We start from the raw sequence: 11,518 nt of genomic DNA on the forward strand, positions 1-11,518 counted from the left end.
AAAAGGTTTATGGTTTAGAGGAAACAACACGGTTAAAGTTTTAGATTTGAAATTTAGAGTTTGTGGCGAAATTGTCAGGGTTTAGGAAAAATCAGGGTAGTTAGTTATGAAAAAAAAATGTGCAGATCTAAATATATGTGTATATATAAAAAAAAAATGAATTAAAAAAAACAACGGCGTTGCTAGCGCAAAATTGCGATCATCGCAACTGGATCGGATAACACAAATGTCACGCCTTATACACGTATATGTGAAAACGGCGTATTGACACGATCCGATCCGAAAACAGAATCAAATACATCAACAAAATAGATAAAGTATATAAACTATTACCAAACTGTGTGTACGATAGTATAGATCAGCCACTCTCAGTTTCTCTTTTTTGTTCTGTCTTTCGGCCTCCCTCTATCAGTCATGCTAGTAAATATATATAGGAACAAATTAGGTTAATGATAATGGGCCTAAGTTTATTTTGAAACCCAATATTAAATTAAAAACTGAATAAAGTTAAATAATTAAAATAGTTAAAATTAAAATAAAAACTAATTAACCTATTTATTTATTCTAGACCCAATATAAAAATAAATAGACTAAAAAAAAAAAAAGTCGGGCACCAAAATGCTCGAAAAAATAAAATGAACACGTCAAAATAATCAGCGGGAAATAAATGACTCGGAAAAATACAACGTTTGGTCGGATTTTGAAATAAAAATTATGACCGTTTAAACTGCTCAGACTGATCAACATATGACCAAAAATAGTCGTAAAATATTTTTAGCATGTCAAATTAAACCACGTGAACCGCAGATTAATGTTACCGACATTTGCAAACTTAAACTTGACATTTTTTGGTTGACTAATTTTAGGCACAGTTAAAAAGTTAATTTGACCAGTCTGTTTGTAAATTCCGAGAAATTATTCCGGCTAATATTAAGATAAAAAAAATGTTATGCTATGAAGATGATGCAAATGAATGTGAAACAAAAAAATTGGTTAGAGTTAAAAATAGAGGGCAAATTTTGGGGTGCAACAGCTGCCCCTGTTCAATTTTCTGAAACCTGAGGAGTTAGATTGGCCTGTGTGCCATTCGTGACTTGGAAGGTTGAAGGGGATTGAACACAAAAGCCCAAAAATTTGCACTCGCCGGTGCGTAAAGTAACACTGATGACTGGTTGTATATGCTTAAGTGGGCTTGAAGATGCCACTTGGAAGAACTGGAGATGGGCTTATAGATGCCATCCATAATATCAGGAGGTGATAATATCTTGATGTTGATACTGGATATCAGTACTAGGTCTTCGTATAGGCCGTCTCTGAATCATATCTAAGAACATACTTTTAATTTAAGTGTTAGAACCAAATCTTCGTGGCGATTTCTTTCTGAATTAAGTATCAGCACTAGACCTTCGTATAGATCGTCTCTGAACTGTTTTGAATTGTTGAATAGACCAGTAGAAATAAATCTTCGTGATGATTATCTCTTCTAGAAATATCCTGGATTAGGGAATAGATCTTCGTATAGACCGTTTGCCTACTATCCAAGAACAAAAGAGTGTCAGGATGAAATCTCCTGAAAATATCCTGGACTAGGGAATAGATCTTCGTATAGACCATTTGCCTACTATCCAAGAACAAAAGAGTATCAGGATTAACTCTCCGGAAAACATCCTGGACTAGGGAATAGATCTTCGTATAGACCGTTTGCCTACTATCCAAGGACACCTTGAGTAATGATTAAGTATCAGCACTAGATCTTCGTATAGATCGTTTCTGACCTGTTTTGAATTTTTGATAGTATTTTATCTGTATATAACCATCCTGCAAGGAAAAGGTTAGTTTATGCAATATGTATGCATGCATGGCATGGTGCATCTAAGTAAATGTATTATGCACTTATGGATATGCCATGGTATGATGTAAATGATGTATGTATGAATCATGCGGCCTGAAGCGTCCGGATATCTTTGTATAACAAATGCTGGCTAGGGAAAATAAATCCCGATTCGTTGCTGAAGAATATGAGGAACTCGTTCTCGTCTTGTTTGATAGTATAGTATTTGTCACTTCCCGTATTCGTTCGTCGTACTTCTATTGAAGGAATAAGTTCCTGAGTATCCTGACTGAGGATAAAAGAGATGGACATAAATTCAAGGGGAGACGTAATTCGAGGCATCTATAAAGATAGATTTGCTCTACTGGGGATTTGTAGTGGGGATGAACCGGCGAAGCTTCGTTGAACTACTACTCTCGTTCGTCCTTAGTAAATACTATTACTGCATTTTATGCATTTCTGGTAGACATCAATCGTATTCAAAAGCATACATACATTCAAACACAACCAATGGACGTTTTCGCTTATGTAAATAGAGTAAAAGTAAATCTGGATTCAAAGATGAAATTTTATTTATATCACAAAGTGACCTATACATAGGCAAGTATGTACAAGGAGACAGAAATCCTAGTAAGAGGAATTCTTCGTAAATTTTTTATAAAACAAAGAAAACAGCTATGTGAAAAATGATCCTATTGAGTTTCAATTCTACTATTGCCATTATCTTCAAATATCTCATCTTCTGCTGTTGAGACAGAAACGATTGGATTGATCTTTATCTGTTTGAACTTGATTTAGGTAGCACCATCAGTTGAAGTTACATGAGTGATCCAAACGAGACATAGTCATACGCTTTAATCCCTAACTTTTGCCTGGATTGCCCTTTCAGGTTTTCAATCCACCGGGATACCCTTTTTTGCCCAAGCCACCTTTTCAGGTTTTCGACTTGCCGGGTGTACATTTTTTTTATATATATCCCTAATTTTTGCCCGAACCCTTTTGGTTTGCCGGGATGCCCTTATTTTTTCCTAGGCCAGTCAACCTAGCGGGTCTCTTTTTATGCGTAGTATTTTTTAACTATGTCTGCGTTTACAGGCTGTGGAAAGTCTTCACCATCCATAGTAGTAAGCATCATGGCACCTCCTGAGAATACTCTTTTGACCACAAATGGTCCTTCATATGTAGGAGTCCACTTGCCCCTAGGATCACCCTGTGGTAGTATGATACGCTTGATTACCAAGTCACCAGCCTGATATACCTTTGGCTTAACCTTCTTATTGAAAGCTTTGATCATCCGTTTCTGGTACATCTGACCATGACAAACAGCTGCCAACCGCTTCTCATCAATCAAATTTATCTAGTCGAGTCGAGTTTGAATCCATTCATCCTCGTCTAAACCTGCCTCTTTCATGATTCTTAGAGAGGGAATCTGAACTTCCACTGGTAACACGGCTTCCATTCCGTAGACCAAAGAGAAAGGAGTTGCCCCTGTCAAAGTGCGCACTGAAGTGCGATAACCATGAAGAGCAAAGGGTAACATCTCATGCCAGTCTTTGTATGTTAGTGTCATCTTTTGTATGATATTCTTAATATTCTTATTAGAAGCCTCCACGGTGCCATTCATCTTTGGCCGGTACGGAGAAGAGTTATGGTGTTTTATTTTGAACTGCGTGCAGAGTTCAGCAATCATCTTGTTGTTCTTCCGGAGAGAGCAGGTTTCTCAAATGTATATTTGATAAGATCCATCTTAGAAATCAATAAAGTGGTATGGTTCAACATATACTGTCTTAGTCGGCGAGCAGCCTAAGCCAAAGCATAGCAAGCTTTCTCGAGCTGGGAGTATCTTGTTTCACCGTCGGTACCTTTTGCTAAGGTAGTATATTGCATGCTCTTTTCGACCAGACTCGTCATGTTGCCCCAACACACACCCTATTGAATTTTATAACACGGTCAAATACATGATTAGAGGTCTTCCTTCAACTGGTGGCATCAGATTTATAGGTTCTTGGAGATACTTCTTGATTTTGTCAAAAGCTTCTTGACATTCATCATTCCATATCATCTCTTGATTTTTCCAGCGAAAACCTCTACATAGTCACGTAACATCCGACTCAATCTTTCTTTGACACTGTTTTCCAAGCCTGCTCCTATTTTGACTTCTTTCTTGTCTACTTCAGTACTCAGATTTACAACCTCAATTGGCTCTTCATGTGGCTGTATAGCTTTCTCTTCTTGTTGTAATAACCTAGCAAGCTCTACAGGTACTTCACAATCTTCATCCTTTCCATCTTCAGCTTGATAGATCGGATTCTCGAAATTATAATTGGCAATAGTAGAACTGTTATCAACAGGATCCAGAGTGGATGAGGATCTGCATTTTAGTGATGTGGGTGTGTGTAAGAACACATAGCTGATGAAAATAAAATAAAAGAAAAACAAAGAGCCCAATATTTACGAAAAGGAAACATCCATTGATTTTTATTGAATGAAGTATGCAAATGAAATGACATCCCGAAACAAGCATACCATTGTGCCCCGGGTAAGGCACAAGGCTTAAAAGTTTAATTGTAAACTTAAAAATAACAACACAGTAATAGTATTTACTCCTGACTAAAGGAGATAGGAATAACGTCTTCAGTCTTCCAATTGTTGAGCCCATCACCCACAGTAGGAAAAATCCAGTTATCCAGATTGTAGTCTTCATTATAGTCACCCATAACATTGATTTGATCTTTCATGTTCCCTGGGTTGGTGATACGAACAACACGAGCACGACTAACAGCCTTCTGGGACTCTGCAGTGAAACCCAAACCAAACTTGTCAGACTTGTAAGGAATGTCGGGAAGCTGACCCCAAATAGTGCAACCACCTTCTTCAACCACAGCTCTAGCATCTTTGGGGGAAGCCAATGTAGGAGGTACTCTGGTAACCACAGGAACTCTTTTAACCACAGGAGGAGCTTCAGTAGCAGGGACGACCCAAGGAACTACTTCAAATGTCTGGCAAGGAGTCTCAACATATTCACCTTCCACTTCAACATACTTAAATGTATTCACATGACTGACCATATATTCTTCCTCTCCATAAACAGTTACGATCTTTCCCTTCACTGGATATCTCAACTTCTGATGTAGAGTGGAGGTCACAACACCTGCCCCGTGGATCCAGGGGCGCCCAAGCAAACAAGAGTACGCAGGACGAATATCCATTACATAGAAGGTAGAATCGAAGACTTGAGAGCCTACTTTGATCGGGAGATCTATTTCTCCATGCACCACTTTTCTTGAACCATCAAAGGCCCTCACCACTATATTACTTGATCTTAACACAACATCTTCAGGACTGAGCTTGTTCAGAACCTCTTTGGGAAGTACATTCAATGAAGAGCCATTGTCTATCAACACATGAGACAAGGTAGTGCCCCTACATTCAATGGAGATATGTAAAGCTCTGTTATGGTTTCTTTTGGCAGGAGTCAAGTCAGCATCAGAAAAACCTAACCCATTATCATAAGTCAGATGTGCAACACAATTTTCAGATTGATCCACAGAAATTTCATTTGGTACATGAGCAGTCCTTAAGAATTTGATCAAGGCTTTAGCATGAGCCTCAGAACACAGCAACAAAGACAACATGGAAATTTTGGAGGGAGTATGCCCCAACTGGTCAACAATATCATAATCACTCTTACGAATGATCTTCAGCACTTCTTCCATCTGTTTAGAGAGATTTTCAGCAGTCGGTGCTTCAGCTTGCACAGGTTCAACCACAGGACCTTTGCCTCGAGCATCAGTACTTGGCTCAGAAGTGGAGGTAGTAGTTGGAAGAACTGTATTTTTGAGGTAGCTGGAGGAGAGAAAATTCTTCCACTTCTGGTGATCTTACTAGATCCAGCAATATTATCAACATCAAGGTTATCATCAGTAACAGGTGTATCAGTCAAAGGTTCCTGCTTAACACCATGGATATAAACATCAGAACCGTAATTCCAGGGTATAGCTTTATCCGAAGTATAAGGAATAGGGCCAGGAGTGGTAATAATCATGGGAGGCACTCTAACTTCAGCAACAGTCTTCACCAGGCCTTCAGCAGTAATTTTGATAGGACCCTTGGAAGTGATCTCGACAGTCTGTTCAAGGGCCATTTCTGCTGAGGTAAACAGCGAGAAGATAAGATACCTGTTCATAAGAAACCTGTGATGCAATAATATGGTATGTAGATGCTTATGCAATGTTTTCAAGGACCGTAGGATTTAAATTTGTTTAAACCACCAAAAAGTAAACTTTTATTAGTAATAAACTTGTTTGCCCCTTGGGCGTACAATAAAAATGAAATGAATACAAAAAATGGGGTTTTAAGTCTCCCATGGACGTTTCCTCTTTGTGTTGAGGTATGAGTTGAGATTCCGCTCCTCGTGAAGTTATTTTGTTAGCTCCAGGATTCTTTCCTGACTTGCCTTGTAATGAGTCTCAAAAGTATCTCTTTGCTCCTTCAACTGGTTCCAGGACCTCTGTAACTCTTCCATGTCAGTGGGCATGTCTGGATGAAGAATAATGTAAGAAGTATCTCCTTCAGCAATAGGCTCCATGGTAACTGGCAGGATAGCAGGATATGGCATCATAAGAGTCTGAGCACGAGATCGTACCCATCTGAGATATGGTTCCATAGGAATAGTGTACTTGGGTTCCAGAGTCTTGCTGTCAACCTTGTTCACTTTACCCCATGCTCGTATGAACCTTTGACGGTAACCTTGAAGATCGTTGTCGTAGTCGAACACAATACCCTGAATAAGCATGTCATGAGGACCATCAGTCCGAGCGTAACCAAACTGACGTAGAGCTAACGAAGGGTTGTAGGTAATGCCCCCTCTTATGCCAAGGAGTAGCACATTAGGGAACTCCCCACAACGGTCAATGATGGTAACATTCTCCATAGATCTAGAGCACCAACGAATATCTGAATGAGAAAGTGACATAATCCTCTTGGACCACCTGAACCCTTGTTCATTCTTCATCACTGATCGAGGAAGGTGAGAAATAAACCACCTAGATAATAGAGGTATGCAACACATAAGAGTTCCTCGTGCCTTCGTAGTACGGGTATGAAGAGAGTGTAAGATGTCTCCAAGTAATGTAGGCACTGGATTGCGAGTCAGAAATATGTTGATGGCGTGTACGTCTATGAGTTGGTCTGGATTGGGGAATAATACTAAGCCATAAATCAATAGGGCGAAGATCTCCTCAAAAGCATCATAACTCATAGCCTTCAGGAATACTTGAGCTTTCTCCATCAATATCTTAGCAAGAATACCCTTAACTCCACTCCTTGTTTCTAGGACAATGTCTGATTTCTTTAAATGTAAGGCTGCAGCAATGACTTCAGGTTTAGGCTCTTTTTCCAAGCCTGTGAAGGGTTTCTGATCAAGAATAGGTATACCCAGAAGCTTGGAGAACTCTTCCATTGTAGGAACCAGCTGATAGTCGGGAAATGTGAAGCAATGATGTTTAGGGTCAAAGAACTGAAACAGGACACTCATCCTGTCTTCATTGAACCCTGAAGTGACTAGATCCAGTAAGTGACCATGCCTCTTGATGAACTGGGAGTTTTCAGAAACTTGAGAGACCAATTCCTTAAGCTTAGGAGGTATTCCTACAAAGTTGATCCGGATAGTATACCTACGAGCAGAAGCCATGACCTGCAACAAAGAACAAAGATAAATCCTTTGGTCCTTGAAATGGTTAGTGAAAATGCTATGCTTATGATGCATGATGATGCTATGATGTTATGCTCAATCACAAACATGTGGCACACACAAACAAGTCACCCAATAGCCCTAGGTTTGAAGGCTTGCATGAGGTTTAAAGGTAAGTACCCTCCCCTGAAGTTTAGTTGATTCATCCTGTCCTACAAAAGTAACCAGGTTCTAAGGGATCTCAAAATCATTGATCCTTCACAAGGGTGGTTGTTCAGTAGGCAACTTACTTGCCAACCAAAACCCTCCAAGTTTAGGATCTCAATGAGTGTAGTATCGAGTATCAACCAACTTCAGTCTTCACCAAAGCCGGTTATCTCACTACTTTCTAAAGGCCAAGATGGGATGACTAGGGTTCTAAAAGTCAGTTAGTGTATTGACAACATATAGCAGCCTCATATTATCCTCAACTTGCTTAAGGAACATAAGCACCAACCAAGAAGTCACACTAACTATGGCCACCAGATCAACCATATCGATATACGCCGTACAATTTCCTTGGTCTATTGCCATTTACCTAAGGTACACTAGATCCGGGTTAGGGTCTTTCACACATAAGAGCACCCAACAGATAAGTATAAAGCAAACAAGGCAAACAATTTTAAATTGATCTAATTCTTAAGGGTACCCCTCTTTTATTAAGTCCCCAGCAGAGTCGCCAGTTCTGTAACACGGTGGGAGAACTGACTTTAGTTAAATGTTGCAGATAGCAAGAGTCACCACCGACTTTTATTTTATCCAAAAGGAAAGGACATAAAAGAACAGGAAAGACCTTAAAAAGATTTTGAGTTCGGGGGGTAGGTTATACAAAGGGAAGGTATTAGCACCCTTTATATCCATGGTTATCCATGGGCTCTTAGTTACTTAGCTCACTTTGTTTGTTTGCAAGAGTGTAGTGTGTGATTAGAAAAATTTCTTTAAGTACTTTGTAATGACCCTCGTATGGGTGTATACAAAGCCTAGTTTAGAAATTGTGAGGTGTAAAATTAATTTCGAAAAGTTTGAGCAAGTAACTATGAGATACCTACCCTAGATTAAGTCTTTCGTGTTCTCGTATATTCTTTCAATGGTAAGACTGTCCCTATTATTAAGGAATAGGTAGTCATTACCTTGGATGTGTTTAAGGGACGGGCGTAGGGTCATCGTATGGTCAAAGAAGGCAACATAAGGGGTGTCTTTAGCAACTCGTAGGGACTATCATCATATTTACCGAAGGGACAAGATCATTATATCATAGGCAAACTCGTAGGGACTTGATCTTTTAAGTTTATAGGGACTTGATGATTTTTCTGTTTGAAGGGACTTTGCTTAAAGCACCCCTATTTTCGAGGGACTTGACCATTTAAAGAAGGCAACGAAGAGGAATACCCTAGGAAGTACAGATGGCGATCAAAGATCGACTTACGTGTGTGAGTGTTATTTTTCAGATATTTGTCTTGAATTTAATTTTCTAAGTTCAATTATTTACAGTTAGTTTTTTGCACTCCCTAAATTACTAACCACGCAATAAATATTTACAAAAATAAAAGCAAGAAAAATAAATTCCTAAACTATTACATGGCTATGGGACAGATACATTATAATCAGGCGAGAAAGAATAAATTTACAACCTATACATTTGTTCCTAATATTATAAATAAAACAAAATTAAAATAAGGAAAAAAATGAAGCAAAAATAGAATAGATAAAAGTAAATAATAATAAAATAATAAATAAACAATGGTAATAAAGCAATAATAAAATAACAATAATAATAAAGTGATAATAAAAAGGTTAGAATTTTAAAAGAAATTATTTTAGGTTAAACAAGTTAGAGTTTTTTAGAAGTTATTAGAAAAATATGAGTTTAAAATAAATTAGTAATAATAAAAGAATTTAAAATACATTAATGTACAAATTATAAAATAAAAGAGTTATATGAAAAATATTAAGTTAGTTATTTATAAAATAAATAAAGCTTATAGAAAATATCAAATTATTAGATTAATAGGTTTATTATTATTATTCAATTAGAAAAATGGTCAATTAGATTTTATTTACAAAATATATAAGGATTTATTATTATAAGTAAGTAATAAAAAAAGTTATTAAAATAGTTAGTATTTATTATTTATTTACAAAAAATATAAAGGTTATAGAAAAGTATTAAATAATTAATTTAGTAGGTTTTCACGCCCTACATTACTAAACCACACAGTTAATATAGGATCAATGGCAGGAATTTAAATGGCAGAAAAATAAATGGCAGAAAAATAAAATGGCAGAAAATCAATGGCAGAAAATAAAACCCTAATTATTACAACGCTTTGGTGCAGTTACATAATAAAGATGGCGAAAAGTAAAACTGAAAATATTACAAGTTAAAACTTAAAATATTACAAGGGCGAAGAAGTTACAGTGTATGAATAACATAAATATGAGCGAAAATAGGAAATAATAATAAGGTTTGTTAAGGTTTAAGAAAAGGTTTATGGTTTAGAGGAAACAACACGGTTAAAGTTTTAGGTTTGAAATTTAGAGTTTGTGGCGAAATTGTCAGGGTTTAGGAAAATTCAGGGTAGTTAGTTATGAAAAAAAATGTGCAGATCTAAATATATGTGTATATATATAAAAAAAATGAATTAAAGAAAACAACGGCGTTGCTAGCGCAAAATTGCGATCATCGCAACTGGATCGGATAACACAAATGTCAAGCCTCATACACGTATATGTGAAAACGGCGTATTGACACGATCCGAAAACATAATCAAATACATCAACAAAATAGATAAAGTATATAAACTATTACCAAACTGTGTGTACGATAGTATAGATCAGCCACTCTCAGTTTCTCTTTTTTGTTCTGTCTTTCGGCCTCCCACTATCAGTCATGCTAGTAAATATATATAGGAAACAAATTAGGTTAATGATAATGCGCCTAAGTTTATTTTGAAACCCAATATTAAATTAAAAACTGAATAAAGTTAAATAATTAAAATAGTTAAAATTAAAATAAAAACTAATTAACCTATTTATTTATTCTAGACCCAATATAAAAATAAATAGACTAAAAAAAAAAAAAAGTCGGGCACCAAAATGCTCGAAAAAATAAAATGAACACGTCAAAATAATCAGCGCGAAATAAATGACTCGGAAAAATACAACGTTTGGTCGGATTTTGAAATAAAAATTATGACCGTTTAAACTGCTCAGACTGATCAACATATGACCAAAAATAGTCGTAAAAGATTTTTAGCATGTCAAATTAAACCACGTGAACCGCAGATTAATGTTACCGACATTTGCAAACTTAAACTTGACATTTTTTGGTTGACTAATTTTAGGCACAGTTAAAAAGTTAATTTGACCAGTCTGTTTGTAAATTCCGAGAAATTATTCCGGCTAATATTAAGACAGAAAAAAATGTTATGCTATGAAGATGATGCAAATGAATGTGAAACAAAAAAATTGGTTAGAGTTAAAAATAGAGGGCAAATTTTGGGGTGCAACACCTATGCATACGTATCTTCTCGGACTAAAGAAGAATCAGAGCACTCGTAGCTCGGCTAACGCACGCCAAACAAAACATAAACAGGAAACCAACTGCCAATCGCTGGACTTACGTCAGACTCCAACAAGCAAACAAGACACAGGAAACCGACTGCCAATCGCTGGACTTACGTCAGACTCCAACACACACAAAGGGGGTTGAAAAAGAAAAAGGGCGCCCGGAGAGATCAGCTCATCTCCTGCCTACGTACCTCATCTGGTATGAGGATCAGGGCGACGTAGTTCCCCTACGCAGGGAAAAAGGACTAGCCTAACCAGATACAAAGGGAGACACAACTACTAGGGAGACTACGACTCGAGCCTAGAAGTTGTCATGCATACGATCCCTATGTTAAGGTTGCTATCTAACTTGCACAGGGAGCAAGCTATCCTAAACAGCACAGGCA

This window comes from Lathyrus oleraceus, chromosome 5 (genome assembly GCF_024323335.1).
Source record: "Lathyrus oleraceus cultivar Zhongwan6 chromosome 5, CAAS_Psat_ZW6_1.0, whole genome shotgun sequence".
Classification (NCBI taxonomy): Eukaryota; Viridiplantae; Streptophyta; class Magnoliopsida; order Fabales; family Fabaceae; genus Lathyrus; species Lathyrus oleraceus.